This window comes from Thermobia domestica, chromosome 4, assembly GCF_964235325.1.
Source record: "Thermobia domestica chromosome 4, izTheDome1.hap1.1, whole genome shotgun sequence".
Classification (NCBI taxonomy): domain Eukaryota; kingdom Metazoa; phylum Arthropoda; class Insecta; order Zygentoma; family Lepismatidae; genus Thermobia; species Thermobia domestica.
This window is the reverse complement of record NC_137457.1, coordinates 158281897-158306082: the sequence shown is the minus strand read 5'-3', so window position 1 is coordinate 158306082 and position 24186 is coordinate 158281897.

Sequence of the window (24186 nt, the reverse complement as noted above, 5' to 3'; positions counted from 1 at the left end):
GCGTTGTTCAAGGTTTTTTGTATAACCTACTTTATATATATTCTTCTCTTGGTGCTGTTTGGTAGTTGCTATATAAACAAAACCTGACTTATCATTATCTTTTTTCAATTGAGACCATCTTTTTATTTCTTGGAACAAGTCCGGATGAACATATGTACCTTTGATTATCCTTTGTCTTCCTCCTAAAATCATGTAATATATTTTTTTAGACTGCTACTTTTCTTCTAATTTTTTTATCAGTTCCTTTGATTCTTTGTTTCTTAACCAGTGATCAAACCTTTTACCACCACTCTGACACAGTTTAGTAGCGTTAAAATATCCAGTGCTCTTATCTATAATCAACTTGAAATCACTAAAAATACCATACCAATAATTACCTTTAATCTCTTCATAGCAAATATCATTTAAACTAAGAGAATTATCCATAGTACTCATATTCTGTAACTTAAATTTTTTTTATAGTATCATACCATGGTTTTCTCGCACAAGCAGCTTTCGTTTCTTCACAAGTACTGTAAACCCAACCACTCTCTACAAAACAATCATCACAAATGTAACTACTCATACCTTTTGTTAATGACTTACTACCACAATTACTGCATTGTAATGGTCTAGAACTATAATTCGACAACAAGTCCCTTAAGGTAATTATTGGACGTAACTTTTCCAACTCTTCTTCTGTATGCAAAAATTTTGGTATTAACCTTTTCCATAGATCAATAACATTATATACGTTGTTTTTATCTTTTAAGTCTATCTCGCTAACATCCTGAAAATACTGATAAAAATTATATCTATCTAGTGCATCTAGTTCATTCTCATGCTTCTCAAAATAATCTAAAAATCTATTGTGTATAGCTTCCATATTTATCTTAAAGCAAAACTTTTATGGATATCCTTATCTCGTAAAGACGTTGCCACAATTTTAGAGTATTCACGACCAAGAGATGCTATTCATGATCATGTAGACGAAGAAGATAAAAAAAATTCAGACGTTAAGGGCGGCAATTCACCGCCCTTACCAAAAACACATCCAGAACATGCAAACAAATCAAGGTCCCGTTTTCCAGGACATTGTCAAGTGTACATCCTCATACAATCTTCATCAATGAGTCTGGTCTGTACTCTTTAGTGTTATCATCAAAGAAGCCCAAAGCTAAATAGTTTAAGAGATGGATAAAACTTTTATGGATACAAACCATAAAAGCGCTTAATCATTTTTAATCATATACATAACGTCGCTAAAAGAATACCCTTGATTTAGAAGATTTAAAACCTTAACAGAAAGATGACCACATATAACTGAGTTAAAGTCTTGTATTCGTTCGTCATTGTAAAAGAAGTTTTCGGTACCAAGATATTGTACTAGTTGTTTAGGAGGAACACCACCATAAGAATCGAACACGTACTTTATGTTGTTATCTTTCCAATAGCATATCCAATGAGTACCAATGTTTTCTGATTTATCAAGGTTAACTACAGCACACTCATTTACATAAGGTTTTTGTGGAAGTTCATCATTCATAAATACACCTCTAAATCGTTTTATCTTTAATTCTTTAGCCAACCTTTCTATATCGAAGTTGGTCAATGGTTTTAGTTGTTTGACTTCTTTGGTTTAAATGCTCCCTGCTTTTCTTCCATAGTCATATTGTGTCTTTTTTGTTCTTCAAGTTCTTGTTTATTCTTCTTAGCATCAAGTACAGTTTTAGTAATCGCTGTTGCACCACCTGCTAATGAGCCAACTGCTCCTAAAGCTGCTAGAATGGCTGGAATTGTAAAGGTAAAACCGCCAATATGCTCTTTCTTAATCTTTTTCATTTGTGCAGTAGTTAAAGTTAAATATATTCCTTTACCTTCTTTAATTTTCTTATATTTATCGTTAAGTTGTTTCTTTGTTAATACATGATCAATATTTAAATCCTTTAGTTCGCTATAAGGAACACTAAACATACAACCTTTAATAGAACACATCTTCCTATTTATTTAAGAGAAAATCTTGGTTTGTAAAAGTACAGCATAACATCATTACTATCAGTTTCAATTTTAACTCTATTTCTTAAATGATCTTCTGATAATGTTATGTTGATGGATTGAGATTTTAAATATTCATTAAGACTGTTTAAGCTGTATTGCCCTTCTGGTATAAAAACTTGTCTATCACCATATGAGAAACTGTTTTTTTTGTGTTGTTATGTTTGGAGTTAAATATGTACTCTAAAACCCAACTAGTCCTATGCTTTAGTAGTTGTTATTGTTGTCTAATTCGTAATGGAGTTTCTTCTTTAAAATAGAAGTATCACACGTTAACTTGAATACCTTAGCCATTTATTAGATAATAAATGTACGAGTTTGATTTACCTAGAGATATTCCAAGAGAGAAAGTAATCAAGTTAATAGAAGATGGCATTCAGAAGTTAGAATACAGTTTAAAGAAGAAAAAGAGAAAACTACTAATTGTTAAATATGCATACTACACTTTGATCGCGTTGTCGGTTATACTATCTGCAACAACTGGGTTTATTAATATTTTTATACCTGTAACCATAGACTCGATATTAACAACGTCTCTTGCAACTGGAAGTGCTATAATAACAGGTTTGTCTTCGAAGTTGAACATAAGCAAAAGAAAGGGTGAATATAAAGCCATTGTCACTTGTATTAACTCATTTAAAGAACAGTTAGAGATGATAATAACATTGAATGGTGAGATGGATAGCGAATATATAAAAGATACGTTGCTTAAGATTAGAGAACAACTTAAAGATATAAGATAGGCTATGTAAATAGTCAAGCCCTTAAAGACAGCGTAAGACCAAAGTATCAGAGTAGATTTGAAGACTTGGAGACTACAAATGGCGTCCGCATTACGGACACCCTTCCAAATGAACAACCTCACACAACTTTCATCAACGAACCGGGTCTGTACTAGTACTATGAGCAGAAAATTAAAAATCGGATTTTTAAAGGTGAGCAAAACGCTCACCCCCTGATTTTCTCTATAATAAATGAGTAAGAAAACTATTAATTGGGATGTAAAAGATATGATAAAAGAAACAACAGCTAAGAAAAGAAATGGAGAACTTATACCTGATGATGTTCGATGAATATCGTGGGTCCGTCGGCGTGTGGTAAAAACTTTTTTGCTATTTAACTTCTTATTACAGCCAGGTTGGTTAAACAATAATTACTTCTACATATATTCTAATAGCATGAATCAATCATAGTATGAGCAGTTAAAAGATCGATTTGAAAAAGCAGAACTAAAGTTCAATAAACAAATAGCAACGTTCTTAAGCGGTAATGATTCTATTGCATCTATTGATGAATGTGAAAAAATACTCTGTTGTTGTGTTTGATGATTTCATTTTAGAGAATCAAGATACTGTTAGCAATTACTTTACAAGTGGTAGGCACAGACATTTAGACTGTTTCTATCTTGCACAAACATATTCGAAAGTACCTAAACAGCTTATAAGAGATAACGTTAACTTCCTATGCATATTCAGACAAAATGATACTAATCTCAAACATGTTTATAATGAGTTTGTTGGAGGAGATATGTCTTATGATAAGTTTAAAGAGATGTGTTCAAAATGTTGGCAAGAAGATTATGTTTTATAGTAATTGATATGACAAGGAAGGTAAACAATGGTAAGTATAGGAACAAGATAAAACACTTTATAGACGTTTGACGTTTTTTGATGTTTGACGTTTTAACGTTGGACGTTCTTTGACGTTTATTGTTGTTTTTTCACGTTTATTGACGTTCTTTGACGTTTATTGACGTTTGTTCGTTTTCTATACAATAAATGGATGGGAAAGAAATTGATAAGAATATTAATTTGAAGGAGTTCTTGATAAAGGGCTTCAAATCTTGGAAGAAAGAAAGAGCAGGTATATACGATAAATTTAAAACACAAGAGCAACCTGTAATTGATGCTATTCAAAACTTGGGAAGTGAGATCAAAGAAGTAGCAGAACAAAATAAAAATCTAATAACTGAACTTGTTCCAGTTGCACATAAGACGGTCTCAATAGATCCTATTCTACTAGAAACACCTAAAAAGATAGCTTATGATAGTTCCCCAAGTAGTAGTGATACGCCTATAACGGGAGAAATAAAACAAATGAGAAAACAAATTAAAGACAAAGTGGAAGGAGTAGAACCTCTAACAACAGCACAGTCATTTGGTAAGATCGTAACGATATATTATAGTAAAAGAAATGATAGTGTATTTGGAATAAGAGCTGCAGAAGAAGATTGAAAAATAATAAATAAGATAGGAAATTTGGAAGTTAAAGTGAATGGTGATGATTTGATAATTAATGGTAAAACTTATAAAGGAACAGAAGGTCTATGGGAATTGTTAACGATGAATACTAATAAAACCATTGAAGATTATGATGATGATGATTTTGAACAGTACAAGGAAATAATAATAGAATCAGATGCTGCCTTCCAAAAATATAATCGAGATAAAAAAGTAGCATCTAGTAGAGGTTCTAAGTACATTAATATTATCAAGCCTATTTGGGATAATTATATTAAACCATCTTTACCTCCAACACCACCAAGAAAGAAAACACCAAAGTCTGGGGAAGGAATTAAACAATATACCGAGATACATAAAAAAAAGTATGTATGGATGACGTGAGAAAGCTTATAGATAGGCTAATTGTCATAGATGGAGAAGAAAAGGCTGGCAATAATAACTTTTACAATGAGAAAGTAGGTATAGTGAGTATGATTAATAATAAGCTTTCACAGTTTATTCCTAATGATCCAAAAGGTATAGGTTATTTGATTAAGATCTTAAATACATTACCACCACGATTCTGGAATGATGAGAAGCTTTGGAAAGGGTTAGTAAATGATTTGATTAATAAACTTTCAGTTGAATTACATATTCCAGGTTTTAGATTTTGCGGGCCTGGGACTAAGCTTCAAGAAAGGTTAGAGAGAGGTGATGAAGGTATTAACCCATTAGATAAGCTTGTAAAGAACACGATATATACTACAGAGACAGTAAAGATACAAAGTCAAGACATATTCCAGATAAGGAACTAGAAAATAAAGCATGGAAAAGAGCATTTAGTAGTGATGCGTCAATTGGTGAAAGATTAGCTGCTTTTGGGGTTGGTAGTGCCATGAATGCTAAGGTTAAGTCAGGATGGGGGTTATAAGTTTTTAAATGTTATTATGAATGATTCTTTTATGGGTTCATCCCATAAACGCGTTGTTTCAAGATTTTCTTTATAATAAATGGATAGTGTTGAGAGTTACGAGTTACAGAGTTTTAAAGCTAACACAAGAACATTTAATAATTTGAATGAAGCTAACAAAGATATTGAGTTTGATTTCAATGTGGGCGATGGTTTCATACATCCACACAAAGCAGATTGCCATATGACTTTTGAAGTTGTTGGTGCATCAGTTGGAGGAACATTTGGTGCAAATGATACTATAAAATTTGTAGATAACTTCTTCCCATTCTTCTTTTCTCAAATTGAGGTTAGAAAGCATGGTGTTGTTATAGATAAGATTGAACTACCAGGAATAACATCTACAGTTGTCGGAACATTAGATTTCCAAGCCAGAAGTTAAATATCTAAAACAAGCAGGATTTGAAACAGATGATAAACTTGGTCTAAGGAAGGACTTTAGTGTTTTGTATCCATTAAGATTAATTCCAGGCTTCTTAAGTGATTATAAAGAGGTCATATGGAAAGGCGGATTGAGAATAACATTTACAAAATCTAACAACAATAACGATGTCTTGTAGAAATGGACTGGATCAGGAGCAGCTTCTCATGATGGAAAAATTACAATAAAAAGTATGGAGATAAGAATGCCTATTGTTGAATACGAATCTAATTATGAAAACAAGTTAAAGTTGAATATTCTTAAAGAACCCAAAATCATGTTTTCATTCCATACTTATCAATGTGTTCAAAAGGCTGTTGTAGGTTGTTTCTTGGAGTTTGATGTTACTACTCAATTTAATTCTAGACATTTTGATATGCCTGATTTCGTAGTTGTAATGTTCCAAACTGATAGAAGTGGCAAACAAACAGCAGATGCAAGTAAGTTTGATCATTGTAAGGTGAAGAATATCTATCTTAAGAATGGGAGGAATGAGGTATTTCCAAAAGAATCAAGAAACTTAGATATTGCTAACAAGGATTATTTTAAGATGTACGAAGATTATACTGCATTTAAGAAAATAACGTGTGGCAACACCGAAATGTACTATGACCCTAAAGAGTTTATAGATAACAGACCAATGTATGTGATTAATTGTAGTAAGAGGAAGAATGTATCGGTAAATGAGAGAACAAACATAAAGATTGTTGTTGACTTTGCAGAAGCTGTGGGTGCTGATACTATATGCTATGCGATTTTAATTGTACGAAAGAACTTTACATATGATCCTAAGAATGAGAAAGTAGTAGAAGAGTTTTAGATAGTTAACAAACTATCAAAAACAATTCAAGGATCTAAGGACCAATAACACTGGCCCTTTATCAGTTAGCCATAGAAGAAAGAAAGAAGTAAAAAATGGAGTGGTTAGAAATGGGTCCTCAAAAAAAGTTAATTCTTACTAATAACTTTAATGTAATTGTGAAAAATGTGCAAACCGAAGTTGAAGTAGTTTTTGATATTAGCGGCTGTCTATTCAGCTTGAATTACGATCAGTGGACTGAGTTTAAGAAGTCATTGTTTCCTATAGAGAACGAGGTTAACAGAAGATTCCATTATCAATATCCGAACTTGTAATTTTAAGTATGTTTTAACTGTATATGTGTTTTTATAGTATCAGCACTATAAAAGCTAAGGCCTTTGAATATACAGAATATAATACCATTTGAATTTTAAAGACACATGTATAAATAAGGGATTTTTTGAGTTTTTTATAAATATATCCTTAGAGTTATGCAATTTATAAGACATTCAATAGATAGGAAATTTATTTGTCTATTGATTGCCGTTTGAATTTTGAAAATCGTTTAATATTTGACGAAGTTACAGCAAGTTCAAAATTTCGGGAATTTTTTACGGGTTTATTTTTGAGTTTGCGGGAAAATGTTATTCTCTAAAAAAGTCTTAGAATTTTGTGAAGATTATGCTAGTATTTTTTATTTTTCAAATATCTGAATTTTTATTTTTGCAGTTTTGCAAACTTAGGACCAAATTTGTTACTAGACTTAGTGATTTTTTAATTTTATAGGTTGGCAACACTTATGGGTCAGCCAAACACTAATTGCCAAAAATTAAATATCAACCCTCTATCTCTTATAGGAACCAAAATATCCACAATTTTCTTATTTTTCGTTTTAAATTTGCCGGGCAGGCGAACATATTCAAGCAGTTACTCACCTACTCAATAGATGGCGTTACATATCACTTAGTTTATCACTTTGCTAATAGATGGCGTTACTTGTAGAAGTATTTGTTCATATATAAGGACCGATTTTCTCTCCTCTATACAGCGTTAACCCGTAGCTCAGTTGGTTAGCGCGCAGTTCCATAAAGCTTGTGGTTCGTAAACTGATAACGTAGGTTCAAATCCTCGCCATGGAATTGCAAATTTATATCTACGGCCGGGTTATAAATTTGTAATTTCTCAAGGAACTGTAAAGTGAACTGAGCTATACGGCAGTCTTTCATCACAGATGGCTACAGTGTCCTCACCTCTGATTCATGTGTGGATATGGCTGGGCGTCTCTGTTACTTGGGACAGCAAAAGGGAGGGAAGGAAGGGGAACCTGGCGCCAGGGATGAGATGGGATAGATGCAATAAGATTGTGAGCTGTGTGGGTGAATGTTGTGACTCGTATTCAGATAGGTAGCTATACTGAGGCTGGGTGGAAAGCCACAAGTTCGCTTACAGACCTCAAAGGAAGGAAGGAAGGAAAGAAAGAAGAAAGGCACATAGAAAGTGAACAAAAATCCTAGGATCTATCTGGGGGGAAAACAACAACAACAACAACAGCACTGACCTCTCAGATGGATCCTAGGATTTCTGCTACTCCAGTTTTGCTGAAATAAACTCTGAGTTTTTAAACATATGTATTTAACCAGCTTCTTATGATCTCGTGTTGTGATGTTCCAATGTTAGTACTGGAATCGTTCAAAATGAATCAGTGACAGATCACCTGTTCCGAAGCTATATGTATTCCTTCTTATTGAGTTTTTAAAGCTAATTATTAACGGATTTTCATGATTCAAGTGTCAAATGAAAGCTTATAAACTGGAGATTAAGATGCAATAAATATATTTTGTGTAGGATTCCATTGTAAGTTTTTAGATGTAAGTTTTTATGATTTTAAATGCCATAAAATCATATTCAATCTAACTTTGGGTTATCCCTCTGTGTTAGAGTACAATGGTCAGGGGCGGCTTCATAAATTTTTGGGGCAGTTAGGTGGTGGAGGGGGAAAGTGGGGCAGAAACTACATATCTCCCCTTCTATCGACATCAACTCTGACCGATGACCCACGTCCTCCTCTACATTGACTAAAGAGATTACACTTGTAATAAAACAAGACTGTGAAATTATCACTTATCGGAGTTTGAATTTCTACCGTCATTGGCTCAAGCACCTCTTTGTTACAATACTGGTGGGTATGACCTTTACGATATATAATAGCAAAGTGTTTCTCATCTTCCGAATTAAAATGAATTTAAATTTATCATATTTATTTTTTTTTTGTTGCCTTACAGACACATTTCAGTAGAAAATAGGGTGAAATTTAAAAGTGTCGAATCAAGGAAAAGTAGACCAACGTAAAAAAAAAAGAGAGAGAGAGAAACTAATTTTCTATATAATTAAGCATGCCCTACTAATTGAAAATGCCCATGTAATTAAGTTTAGAATAAAAATTTTATGACATTTTTCTCTAACTTTATGGCTTGATTGCCTTATGCTCGGAACGCTCCATATATTAAACACCAGCTTCAGCAATTATAAATAGAAAGCAGTGGGTATAAAATTCAAAAAGAACTTTAGTTTGCATTACTCAATTTTTTTCTCAACTAATATCAATCGTTTTCGATTATTTTTACAAATCAACCCACTACCAATTTCCAATATATAGAAAATGCACCCCCGTCCACCGCTCATAAAAGACAATTTTAAAAAATGCCAGGGCATATTCTCTTTATTTTTAATAAAGAGTTATAAGCTGAATTTCAGCTCTCAGTTGAACGGCTTGTGAGATACTAAATTTTTCGCAAAAATTCGGACTTCTACTCCCCCTAAGGATATGTATTATAATGAAAGTGACACGCGTATGATAACTTCCCAGTTGGGATTGGAGCCTGATTATATACCAAACGTCAATTCAATTGACTTTGCAATTTGACCGTGATGATTACGCAGACATAGTTACTTTCAATTTTTTATGATACATATCCTTATTTCATATGTTGCAGATGATTCAAAAATATGTTTTCAAGCAGTTAGCTCCTCTAGAATCTCACAGGCTGCATCCCAAAATCCAACTCCTACTATCCTATGACAATCAAAAAGTGACTGAACTTTTTTTATTAGGAACAAATGACAAAAGAAAAATGGAGATCTTGAAAGTAAAATGTACAAAAGCTCGGTGCCCCAATAACTACACATTTCTCCGCCCCTTCATTCCGAACTTAAAAATAAAACTTAATTCGAATATGGTTAATTAGTGAATTTATTACAGTTAAATTCCACTCACTACATGCTACAGCTACAACTATGTAACAAAAAATAACAATTGTGAAACATGTTTTGAATTACTATTACATCTCTTACGCTATTATTAAACATATTAGAATAGTAAAAGAGGATTGTTCGTGAAATAGTATATTTGCTCATGATTTTTAACTTTTTCATACGGAAAAAATTATAATATTATTCAAGTTTTAAAATTTGCACTCTGCAAATATGTTGCCCTCTAGGCAATGGGAATAATGTGGACTAATGGGAAATGCTGCACTGTTAGCGGCGCTGAAAACTTATGATTCAATTCTAATATCGGTTGATTTTGATATCTTTATGTCGCTACGTAACCACCCTGGGTGCTAATGGGAGCTTAATTGGACTTGAATTGAAAGTAGAGCTATCCACCTAAGCGACCACGAAACTATGGATTCGATACTAATATCGACCCGTTTCTAGCATTTTTGATATGTATCCCGACAGTACCCTTTTTCCAGACTGTAAGAAATATAGTTAAAATTGCTCTAGATATATCAGAATTATGTTGAAACACACACATAAATCCACTTTTATATTCTGTATAAATAGAGAGTGAGCGAGCGAGCGAGCGAGAGAGGACGACTCAAGGCATCACCACTTCGACATTGCAAAAGCATATATCAGGAATTGAATTCAAAATTTATGTAAAGACTTTCTGCTGTGGCATGCTTCATAAGGACAATTCCAGTCTGCTCACGTGACCTTTGGGGTTCATGAATTCTTTTGCGAGTGTTCCGACTTTGGATTTTCAGTTTATACCCTCTGTTTATGCATCGAATAACTTTTCAAGAACATAAATGACATTCTGTATTATGAATGTTGAGAATTACTCTCTATATGACAAATAGCTGCAAATAAATACACTACATGATTTATTTATTGCTATTGAACGAGTTTCTTAACTTGTATTTACATCCTTATATATAATACCGACCTACAGTGAAAATTGTCTCAGATGTTATATTTTAAACATAATAATTACTATGTTCTGCAATGATTATGTTATATATAAACAACTTATGTATTTTAATGTAATTATTTTATATAATTTTTCATGCATTGCGGAAAATATAATTTTAAAAAAAGTATTGACCCACATGGGATTCGAACCCACAACCTTATGATTTGAAATCCGATAGCTTACCAATGAGTTAACACAAGGACTTCTAGAAATAAGCTTCTAGCGATGTATAACGGATCTCAAGATAATTATGACATTCATATCCATTACAAACGCTGTTTCTGTTTTACTTTGACTTTTATTTTAGTACTCAGGCGATAATTATGTTCTATTTCTTAATATTGAGCATTCTTTTACATATGGAAAGATTCTTTAACGTATTTAAATGTTCCATTACGTGTAGAGAGCTAAATGACAAACAAGCATGTGCTCATATTAATAAAAGGTTTCGAAATATTGTATCATTAAGTATTTCAATCAATGTTGCTTTTTTAAACACTTGGTAACAAGTCTTATTATATTTAAAAGAAGAAAAACACATCTGCAAACTTTTTCCCGATTGCAAAGGCTGGCTTGGAGGTTCGAACCTGGCTTACTATTTCCCGAAGATACCCGAAGCTGGACTTAGAAATGTTTTCCTCAAAACACCAATAAAGAATGCGCTCAACCTTTTTGAGACAAAGTGTAAATCAAATATGTCGAGTAAATGAGGACATGTTGTAAGTATATTTTCAATACGCAGAGGTAGTTCCTTCTTCACCACCAACAGTTGCCATAGCCACATACACAGCAGCAAAAACCTAGATTGGGATTGTACAAGTATTTAGAACAGCTACTACAATTAGTATGGTATTTTGGTACTGATTGAGTATTTTATACTCAAAAACCTGGTGAAAGTACAATTCCAACTGGTGACGTTTTAGGTTATTTAACAAATGAAATACTCGAATATGGTAAAGAGGCATATCTCAGACTATGTATCAGCCTTGACCTTGAACAATGCGTTACGTAGTTTTGAGCCCAATACGAATCAGGAATATCAAGTAAGCAAAATACGAGGCTTTCCATTAAATTGTGAATCTTCCAAATATTTGAATTTTTACGTAATGAAGAAAATGATAGTAGACAATCAAGATGAGGCAGAAGAAGAGTAGAAACTCATCCCACAGAAGTCAAAATTAAAATGAGAAAAATGCCACAGGAAAATCATACTTCCGTTAGAATGCCGGAAACAAAAGTCTATTAGGTGAATTACATAAAGCGACGTTGAGTTCCAAATATATATGATACTCTTCCAGATGGATACACTATTTCGATTAAAAGAAAGAAGAGGAGAAATGTAATACAAATATTTATAACTATATGGATGAGGAAAGAATTATCATAGGCCTTAACATGAATAATTTGTGTAAAAAACATTTTTCTTTTATTTTTGCACTACCAAGTGGATGTGGAAATATCTTCCTTTATAATATGATTCCTGAGTAATTTATAACGTATGTTTGATATATCGTTTCGTAATATTTATTGGTACTATAGAGAGGCAAAATGAATAAAGAGAAATTACGATGAAAGCACAATTTGTTGAAGAAGTCCTTGATCAAAAGAATTTTTACCTGAAACTAGACCTCATCTTGTTATTATTGAGACCATATGTGTGTAGTGAAGGATAATAAAGTTGATTTGTTTACAAAAGGGTACCATCTTACAAATCTTAGTGTGATATTTATCACACAAAACATGTTTCAACAGGGAAAAGGAAGCATAGATAAGAGGTTGAATTGTCCTTATCTTATATTATTTAACAATCTAAGAGATAAACAACAAATTAAACATGTCAGTTATCCCTAACTTTTGAGAATCCAAAATTTCTTCAAGACAATTTCCGGAACACAACTATGTTACATATGGATATTTATTCATTGATTTAAAAGAGGATACTCCGGACGAAATTAGTTTCGAAACAAATATATTTCCTGATGATATTTCTCATTACGTTTATATTCCAAACAAATAGAATAATAAGAAAATAAAGTTGTGTACATAATGCTAGTTTTAAGCTGTGTTTATCCATTCTGTCAATATGTCTCTAAGGGTAAAACACGGATATCTTCTTCGTACGCTGAGAAAATCAGATCCTAAATTACAAAGGCTATAGTGGGAAAGGAAAAATCTCTTCAGTGATTCGTAGTATTTGAGAATGTTGTTAAAATCTATAAATGAAAATGTACCCCTTAAAAACACAGAAAGCAAAACTAAAGCAATAAAAGTGGATGAATTAATATCTTGTGAACAAAGGAAACTCCATCCAAAAGATGGAGAAGCATTTATTTGCTAACACGGTTTATTCTTACCTGCATTATTAGTTCCTATTTTAAGTGATGCATTATCACTATTCCATTAATGGAATGGAACACACAAAGAAAATGACTTTAGTCCCAGCTAAACTTGTTAAACGTATACAACCTTTATCTTCATCTTCGGCCATGGAGGAACGTGAATCTAGTTTGCATAAAGAAATGCAACATATTTTACAATTATCTTCTCTTAGTGATGAAGAGAATTGGAATCAATATAATAATGTTCTGAAAAAATATTTAGATATAATATGAAAACAAAATATACCTGTGACACTTTTGATTACGTCAACCAAATCAGAGAAGCCTGAAGTATTAGAAGAAATATTGTTTCGTAAAGTAGCCGAATTAAAACTGCATAGAATGACACCTGATTGTAACATCACGTGGTGGGATAATGAAGGAACTGTTTACCACAAAGGATCTCATATTGTAGATTTTGTTTGTGATTTTTCGCCACCACAGTAACACAAAAATTCCTCTCGATGGGAACACGTTTGTAATTATTTATATTCTACTAACACACCACAAGAACTTACTGTCAATCCAAAACGTATGTCATGTAGTTTACGACGAAACAGAGCATCACCAGTAGCATCGCCTCAAGGATAATACCTCTGAAACCGTTTCTAGAAGAAGAAGAAGAAGAAGAAGAAGCTGAAGAAGAAAAGGAAAAAGTAGTATCTCCTATATGGAAAATAGAACGTGCGTGTACCTCCAGTATAGTCAAGCTGGAAACCATAAGCAAACAGTTAAACAAAATTGTGTATAACCCTTCACATCCTGTTTCGTTTTCAACTGCTAAAAAATTCTACATAGCTAGAAACAAGAAAATTCCCCTACACTGTATAAGAAAGCGGTTACTGAAGCAATCAAAATAAACGTTACGCAAATCAATATGTCGTCGTTTGAAAATAGGTTTCTCTGTAGTTAATAACGTTGATGATGAGTGTGAAAGTGATATTAATGATCTTTCGTCTCCTCATAAATTTAGTTATGGATACCGTAATATTCTTACCCTGATATATGTGTTTAGTCGATATGCCTGGGCTCTGCCATTAAAATGTAAAAGTACAAATGATGTCTTTAAAGCATTAAAACTGTCTTCAAACATAGATAACCATTTACATTATTAACAGATAAAGAAAATGAGTTTACTAATACAACAACAGATTAGTGCTTGAAGAAAACAAAATAAAACATATTATAACTAAAAACCCTGACGTAAAGACTAATATTGTAGAACATTTTAACAGAACTATAAAAGAAAAATGTGGAAGTATTTACCAAAGTATCAAACGTATATTTATAGTAATTATTACCATTTCTCGAGAAGTCTTACAATGAAGGTTATCATTCAAACATCAAGATGATATCTGCAAACATATCTCAAAATTACCTTTTACAAGTATGGCATAATCAGTATGATAATAAAATGAAGGAGAAGAAGAATCCCGATTTCTCAAGACATGTTAAGACAGGTGATACAGTACAAATTAGTAAAACTAAACGTACATTTGATAAATTATAAATGCAAAACAGGACTTGGGAAATATTTAAAGTGAAGAAGATAATACATAGAGATCCCCCTGTTTATGAAATACAATATTAAAACAAGCAAACACTGGATGGATTATTTTATAGAGAGGAATTACAACGTGTGACCTTATCAACTTTTTCCATAGATAAAATCACACAAACAAGAAGAAAACGTAAGAGAAAAGAATATCTTGTTGGTTGGGAAGGATGTCCTTCTTGTTTATATTTCTGGAAACCTGCATCATCCCTATTCATTTTTGTCTTGTTTATAAATGTCTCATACTTACGAGGAACGTACCAATTCACTAAATTCAAGATCGTGGATGATACTTCCAGATTCATTTATCTTCTCTCCTTCATATGTTAAACATACATTTCCACCTCGTAAATACAATAATAATGCACCCTTGTCTGCTTGTAATTTTTCACTACAACATAATGGTAAAATTACTTTATGAATCCTTAAAATGTTACTCAGGCTTACTTGATACGTGTTGTAATTATCTCACAGTTTACAATACAAAATGCTACGCCAATCTCTAAATCTCGCATTTTTGTAAAGGGTACAAATGATGAGATTTTAAGCTTATCTAACAGATACTTTAATTTGACGTTTCTTCCTTCGCTGCTAATAGATTATCTACACAAACACTTACGCTTACGTTCTACCTTCCGTTTCCGACGTCATCACCCTTTCATTCGTAATTTTTCATCAATCGTCTTAAGCTATCCACTAAAAAATTGGAAAATTAAAATTGCACATAGAATCGACCAATAATTCATGTTTCATCTTGTTTATACAGGCGTCTCTGTGGAATAGGACCAATTCTAAATTTCCATCCTACTGTTGCAGTTCTTTAAATAACAATTTTCAGATGGAACCCAAGGCCAGTTCTGTGTCAATATTTGGATTTGAGAATACGATTTCTCATCCTATGTTTTCGAAATACGAAAATTATGAAATACGAAATTCCCCTTACTAACTAAGGCCACTTCGATCAAAGGGCAAATTTCATAAAGTCTCCTAACAAATCCTCTTCCCATGGACATACACCCTCTTTGAAAGGGGGTGGGAAATCCAAAACAACTACCAAATACCCGACGAGAAGAAAAAGAAGAGGGAAAGGCCGTTTCATCTTCTTTATACATCTGGAGCTGTTCAATAGCATAGGCATAATATCTATTACCACATAGCAACATGCCAGTCTCGACCTGTTTAGGCCGGTTCTAAGGGTCAAAGGTCAAAATAAGCTATAATGGGGATATCTTCTACAGGCATATAACATTGATTTATAATGTTTTGCTCTACGTAATTTGAACTATGTTCCCGCCATGTATGTTATTTAAATTCTTTTCCTGAGCTTTTTTTTTCAGCTAAGACGTATTCTTTATTCGCTTACGCGGTAACTATACAAAATAGCCTTTAGCGAATGAACAGCATGCCAAAGCAATAATCATACTTTTCTTCTAATAATTGTGACTATCTTTCAATTTCTGTTACAATATTTTACAAATATGAAGATACTCGTGCTTTTATTTATTATTACATTGAATAACCATGGAATGTATAACAGGCACCTACAAATTAACTTGTTACTCGAGCTACTGCAAGAAATCCAATAAGAGATATACTCTAACTACAAAAGACAATAAGAGACTAATTATTTCATTACTTACCTTGATAAAATCGCTTTTCCTTCATCTTCTTTATTAAATATTTATACAGGCAAACTCGCTCCAGTTTATAAATTTGCTCTACATGAGTGTTCGAAGCATAAAACAAGCGTCGGATACAACTCACATGATCCACGATATAATTTCATTACAAAGTCATATTGCATTGAAAAAGTAGAAGGAATGGATTTATATGTAATGAGATTAATTTATTTTATTTCAAGGAGAACAAAAACATAAGGAATTGTATGTTCAGTATCCGTTTTTTGTTTTTCTTTGTAAAAACGTATATATATTTAGAAAAAATAAAATGGGTAGGAAGATAAATAGTACGCAAGGAGTTTTACAAATAACCTCTGTTCCGGGTTATCCCTTGTCCGATCCTTATACCGCTTATCTCTGCGTTGCACAAGATTCAGTCGAGGTATTCCTGTATCCTCCCAGTTTATCATTCCATCGATTTTTCTATCGTCTTTCACTTGCCTTAATCATCGTCGTCTTTTTCCGAAAGGATCATGGGACTTTATTATTTTTTTAAAAAAACTACCTTTCATGTTAGCTCATTAAAGAGTTAAAGGGTTTATCTCGGATGTGAGAGGTTCGTGGTACGACCACAGGCTGTGTCAGTTTGTGGTGGCCAGTATTGCGTGATAAATTTTCTTGGGTTATTATCGTTTTCCCATATTTTCATTCTTCCATTAACTCTTCTATAATTGTTCCGTCTCCTTTAACGTTTGAGACATAACATGGGATATCATAACATGGGTTACCTCATCCAATTGAATAAATTGTATCAATAACAGGCCTCACAGCAAACACGTGGTCATCATTGTAGTGTAAGAGGGGCAGAGAGAGTAATCTAAAACTGTTGCTTAAAACCACGTAACTTAGAGGATGTACTTAAAGATGTAATCATCCAATCTACCAATGTAGGCGGTGCTAATGGAAATATTGCTATCATGCAGTCAAACGTATGGGCGGTGATGTTGGAAATGTTGTTCATGAGAAACGTCGAAACTCATGAGAAATGTAACACGAGATCCCTATCAAGTAAAGGGATCGGGGTATAGCTTAAGGGAGAAGTATTGTAGCTGTCAGAAAATAAGAAGCGAAGATATTAATGACTAATATGATACGTGATGCCTATCCTTCAATCAACGTAGTGATAGAGCTAAGTAGCATCACGGAGTTAACCTTTTCTTCCTTTTGCTACTCGCCTTGTTGGAAAAAATAAAAAAAAGTGAATAAAAGTAATGGTATTAACGAAGGGTCACATTAGCGAAGTCACCTTCACTGATATTCCTCAAGTGGATTATCCCGCTCTCCTAGTTCAGAGTTTGCTGACGTGTTGCAATTGTAGTACCTTCCAGTACAGCTTGAAGAAATATTGTCGTCTTTGTTTGCTTTTTATAAAGGCGTTAGTATTTCCATGATAAAGTAGCAACCATATATTTTTATGGAGTTTGAAATTGTCCAACGCACGATCGTTAATGTGATAAGTTTTGCTTCACTAAGCAACGCCTCGCTTCTTGAATACAACTGAGATACAACAGATGCTTGACAATATTGATGATGTGTGTGATGTTGATTATCAAGAATTAGTGTCTGCTGAAAGTGATGAGAATTTAAGTAATGAAGAAGTGAATGAAGACGACATTGATGATGATAGTGTGAATGAAGCAGATGTGGAACAGTTATACGCAGGCTGAGATTCAAACCATATGGATGTGAGCTGAACCTACAGAGAAAATAGTGAAGAATGCTTCATTACGAAAGACAAAAATGGAATAAGAAAGAACTCGAAGCATCGGCAAAGAAAAAGTGTATAAAATATTTGTGAAAGAATACCACAGCAAAAGTTCACTACTAAGGGTATACTTGAAGAAATTTTTTATATGTAGCAAAGGCAGTTATCAAGAACAGCAATAATTTCTTTCTTTGCACATTGTTTTTCGATTGCCAGAAACAATGGAGCACATGTTTATGCAAGAGCACAGGATTTCCAATCATAAAAGCAGCAATGTGTTAACACACGCTTTTACTGTTGTTAATTGTTGGTTTGAATAAATCAAGTAAAGAACCAAAAAGTCGAATCATATTCTTGAAGAATCTTGGGATTAATCTGCTGAAAAATCACATGATATCTACAACTAAGATATCATCATTGCCCATGGATATTTAATGGTTTTTGGATAGGTACCGTTATGATGTGAAAAAAAGTCCAGAATAGCTCCTAGTGTGAGCAAAACACTCAAGTTATTTCGAATATGGTCGCGCAAGGAATACTGCAACTAGCGTTCGATGTGACAAATGACAGAAGTTTGTATGCAAAGAGCATAGCAAAATCCTGTAACTTGAGTACTATATTGGTAGAAATGAGTAAGAAAATAATTATATAAAACAGACAGAAAACATTTTATAGACACAATCTTACAGTTACAAACAATTATTGCTTTCGAGATAAATAAAATGCTGATTATCCTTATTTTCAACATAGAATGAAAGCATACACCATGTGATCAAAAGTATCCGAACACATCGCTGAAAATGACTTACAAGTTCGTGGCGCACTCCATCGGTACTGCTGGAATTTAATATGGTGTTGGCCCACCTCTTGCCTTGATGACAGATTCCACCCTCGCAGGCATAATTTCAATCAGGTGCTGGAAGGTTTCTTGGTGAATGCCAGCCCATTCTTCACAGAGTGCTCAACTGAGGAGGGGTATCGAAGGAGGTCGGTGAGGCCTGGCTCGAAGTTGGAGTTTCAAAACATCCCAAAAGTGTTCTATAGGAATCAAGTAAGGAATTTGTGCATGTCATTCCAATACAGAGATGTTGTGGTCGTGTAACCACTCTGCCACAGGACTTGAAGTATGATCTGGTGCAAGACCGTGTTGAAAAATGCAATCGCCATCCTCCAATTCCTCAGCAACAGTGGGAAGCAAGAAGGTGCTTAAAACATCAATATACTCCAAGGAAAACACAACCACAGATCATAACACCACCAATTCCGAATTTTACTGTTGGCAGTACACATGTTGACAGATGACGTTGACAGGGCATTCACCATACCCACACCCTGCCTTCGGATCGCCACATTGTGTACCGTGATTCGTCACTCCACACAACGTTTTTCCACTGTTCAATCGTCGAATGTTTACGCTCCTTACACGTCGAATGTTTGCCAATCGTCGTTTGACATTTATCTGCGTAATGTGTAGCTTATGAGCAGCCCCTAGACCATGAAATCCAAATGTTTTGTTACCTTACTCCTAACTGCCATAGTAGTTGGAGTGAACCCTGTCGCAGTTTGAAATTTCTGTGTGATTGTCTGAATAGATGTCTGTCTATTACACGTTACGACACTCTTCAACTGTCAGTGGTCTGTGTCAGTCAACAGACGAGGTCGGCCTGTACGCATTTGTGCTATACATGTCCCATCACGTTTGCACTTCACTATCTCATCAGGCACAGTGGACCTACGGATGTTTAGGAGTGTTGAAATCTCGCGTACAGAATTCTAACACAAATGGCACCCAATTAACTGACCCCGTTCGAAGTCTGTGAGTTCCGCGGAGCTCCTCATTATGCTTTCTAATGACTACTGTGGTCGCTGACAATGAGTATCTGGCAGTAGGTGGCAGTACAATGCACCTAATATGAAAAACGTATGTTTTAGGGCTGTCCGGATATATTTGGTCACTTAGTGTATGTTGTAAAGTTATATGCAATTTATATACAATGCACAGTCAGAAACTTTAATAAGTGGAGGTTGGATATATATATATATATATATATATATATATATATATATATAGGAAATGATAGCTTTTTCCAGTAACAGAATAGATTCACTGTATGCCTGATAGCTGGACAACAAACGTGACAGGAAATACATGCCCGAAAACATAACATGCCAAGATATTCCTCCTCTTCGGGAAAAAGTATTGCTATCTGAGACCATCACTTAGAGAAACAACCACGAGATAAATCTTCAGAAATTCCATTCAAGTTAAGTTCTAAGAGAGGGGAATTAATACAAAGAAAAGGAAAATACTATATATAATGCAGAGACCGAAAAAGTATGGAATTCTAAATAAATGAGAAAAGAAGGAAAGAGGGAAAGGAAAGAGCATAGGACATGGGTATAAATTAAATTTTAACACTTAAAGACAAACAGTCTCGGTCTTGATTTTTCTCCCATCATAGGATAAATCTTTTTCAGTACCAAACGCGAACATCATTTATAATGTTTAATTACTTGAAAAAATGCAACTCAGTTTAGGCTGAGACTCGAACTCACGACAATTTGAATGACAGTCACACATACTGTCCACTTAGCTACACAGGTTATGTCAAATGTATTCTTAAATCAGTCATTACAACCGCTATTATCAAACGTGTTGTTAAATCAGTCATTGTCTGCGAGCTACCCCAATTACACTTGAAGTTTAAATTATATTTACAGCCTTTACCCATTTATGACCAGCAGTCCTCTTGCTTTCATAAAAAGTACTTGTTCTTTAGATTAAAATTAAGAATGAATTAATCTGTACTCTTGGGAGCTTACTGGTGCACCAACATATCTATATATCTATCTATCTATATGTATGTATGTATGTATGTATGTATGTATGTATCTATCTATCTATCTATCTATCTATCTATCTATATATATATATATATATATATATATATATATATATATATATATATTTCCGCGTGTGTGTATGTCGGATTGATTGAGGATTAAAAGAGTGACTTCGTAAATTTACGAAACGGGTGTTGAAGGAGGTGGTTGCAACAGTAATGATAACTTGTACCAGTAAGGTGTTACGTATCACAAGCAGTCTAAATAAATTTCAAAACCAAAAGTCGCAAGTTCTGCTGTACATAAGTCGCTAAGACGTCTGCTTGCTGATTGTAGAAGCCCGGGTTCAAATCTGGGCTTTTACGTTTTTCTTTGTTTCGTTGAAAATACATTTCTATATGTTTGCGTTTGAATTAATAATTGCTTTCTTGCGTATTTTGGAGATTATCTTAAATTAGTGGAGGTTAAGTAATGTCAGGGTGTTAAGTTAAATATATATATCTGCTTTACCTGTGTGTGCAGTCCCTAATTAAATTCATATCTTTTCCTAATTATGAATGTAAAAGTACAATAGTCATCTGTCGAAACAAGAATTATTAATTTAATTATCTATACTCAAGCAATAATAATATTCTAACTAAAAATAAAAATTCCCAAAACTAAACATTCTCAAACTAAACTACGCAAATACAGACGATATGTCCAAGTCTAAACGTCAAAATGTAGTCTATAGTCGCAGTAGTCCAAGTACTAAATGCATTCATAAACAAACATGTAAATAATTAGAATCCTGAAATAAATATATAAATAAAATTGTATATATATATATATATATATATATATATATATATATATATATATATATAGGGTGCCGCATTTAAAATTGTTTCTGAAAATATCTGGAAAACTGCAAATGAGATTTTAAGAATGTTGTAACAAAAAATGTTCGTCTCAAAGGGGGACATCCAATGATACTACCGTCGACCACCTGCAGCAACCACCCGCGGGAGGGAGGAGGTCAAATTTTAAATCTTAAGTAGGAACCATCAATTTTTATTGCATATTGTGATTTTTCGTCAAAATATATTTATCTTTTGTATTGAATATCTTATTGGTTGGCGCTATAATCGACAAAAATCAAAATGACTTAACGACATTTAAAAAATGAGTGATTTAAAACTGTTTTTATAAATATCTGGAAAACTACAAATCGGATTGTAAAATAGTTATAACAAAAGTTGATCGTCTCAAAGGGGAACATCCAACGATACCACACTCGACACCATGTCCCATTTCCCCTGGGGCGGAAGGGGTTTAACTTTGAAATCTTAAGTGGGAACCCACATTTTTATTACATATTCTGATTCTATGTCAAAGCTAAGTAACTTTTGTATCGAATACCTGAATACCTTTTTCATTTCGTGATAGGTGGCGCTGAAATCGACAAAATCAAAATGGCTTACGAAAACGAAAAATGGGACATTTAAACTGTTTTGGGAATATCTGGAAAACTAAATGGGGTTTTAAAAAAGTTGTAACAAAAATTGTTCGTCTTAAAATGAGACATTAAATAATGTCACACTCAACTCCCTACCCCCACCTCGGGTGCGGAAGGGGAAAATTTTGAAATATTTAATAAGAAACTCACACTTTCTATTGCTTGTTCTGATTGTCCGTGAAAAATCACGTAATTTTTCTATTGAACTTTTCGTTATGAGACGAATGGCGCCGAAATCAGCAAAAACAGAAACGGTTACAAACAGTTTCTCAAGAAATACACATCAGATGAGAAAAATTAATATTTGAAATATCTTCTATAGATGCCATACTAAATAATGACACCATAGGTGATCCCTCATTACCATCCCAGGAAGTTAGAGAGGCAGTTATTCCAAAATCTGTAATGAGAAACCCAGTGGCGGATCTAGCCCAGGGCTGGGGGCCTAGGCTCCCCAGTATTTTGTGACAAAATAATTTATGTTATTATTTACATATTTTTAATTTTGTTTTTAATAAACTAATGATATACCTTTCATAGTATGGGTGCCGCCTCCAGTTTTTGCTTTTTAGATTCACAACTGCATAGACCGCTATTTTATATCAAAAACACTTGATTCTCCAGAACTTAATACATTACCTTGTCCACATTGTTGGTGTAATTTCTGTCACAGATGTCGCTGAGATGGACAGCATCTGGAAAGATTCATGGTTTATTTTATCAAACAGGGATGCGCACGAGTCGAGTCGAGTGGATATTTAAACCTGTCTAGACTCGTCTCGAGAAAATGTCTCAACTAGAAAATGTGTTTTTGTCTCGATTCGGCAGATTCTGTCTCGAGTCGACTCGAATTCGAGACGAAACGTCTCGAAATACTAGTCGAGACAAAACATACAAGTTAAAATAACGCACACATCAGCCAGAACATTATGATTACCTACCTACTTGTCAGAATCTCTACCTTTGGCACGGATAACAACGGCGATGGACGCAATGATCCTTGGTAGGTAACGTGAGAGAATTAGCACCACATGTGCACACACAAGTCACCTAATTCCCGTAAATTCCGAGGAGGGAGGCGATACACTCTGTCGTCACGTTCAATCACACAACAGATGTGTTTCATTGGGTTTAGATTCAGCGAGTTGGGGTGCCACCACATCACCTGAAACTTGCCTTTGTGTTCCTCGAACCTCGAACCGTGTCCTACTGGCGTTGTGACATGGTGTGCCAATTCCTCATTCAGACAATTTATGAAGTTCACTTTTTCGCAATAGTTTTCTACAAACTAGGTAATCAATTATTATTATTATTATTATTATTATTATTATTATTATTATTATTATTATTATTATTATTATATGAAGGTAAATCAAATATCACGCCATTATCAGATTAAATTAACTGAATTGAGCTGAAAATTAAATCTTCATCTGAAAAGGTTAACTCTAAAGTTTATGCGTTCTATACCTTTCTAAAGTAATAAATGCTGGGATTGGTTTCAACGCTATTTCAGAGGGAATACTTTCTTCAAAATAATATTAAAAATTATAGAAAGATTTTCGAGACATTCGAGTCGAGTCGACATTTTTAGGACCGGACTCGACTCAACTCGTGTGTCGACTCGAAAATTCGAGTCAAGAAATACATTTGTCACGACTTGTCTCCAATTTTAGAAAATGTTTCTCGACTTGTGTGTATCCCTATTATCAACATATTAAACTCTATCTTTAGAGTTCCTGTTGATGACTTTCACTTCGTACTCTACTTAGGCCATGATTTCAAACGAGCTGAACGAGCGAGCCGTGTATCAAACTCGATTC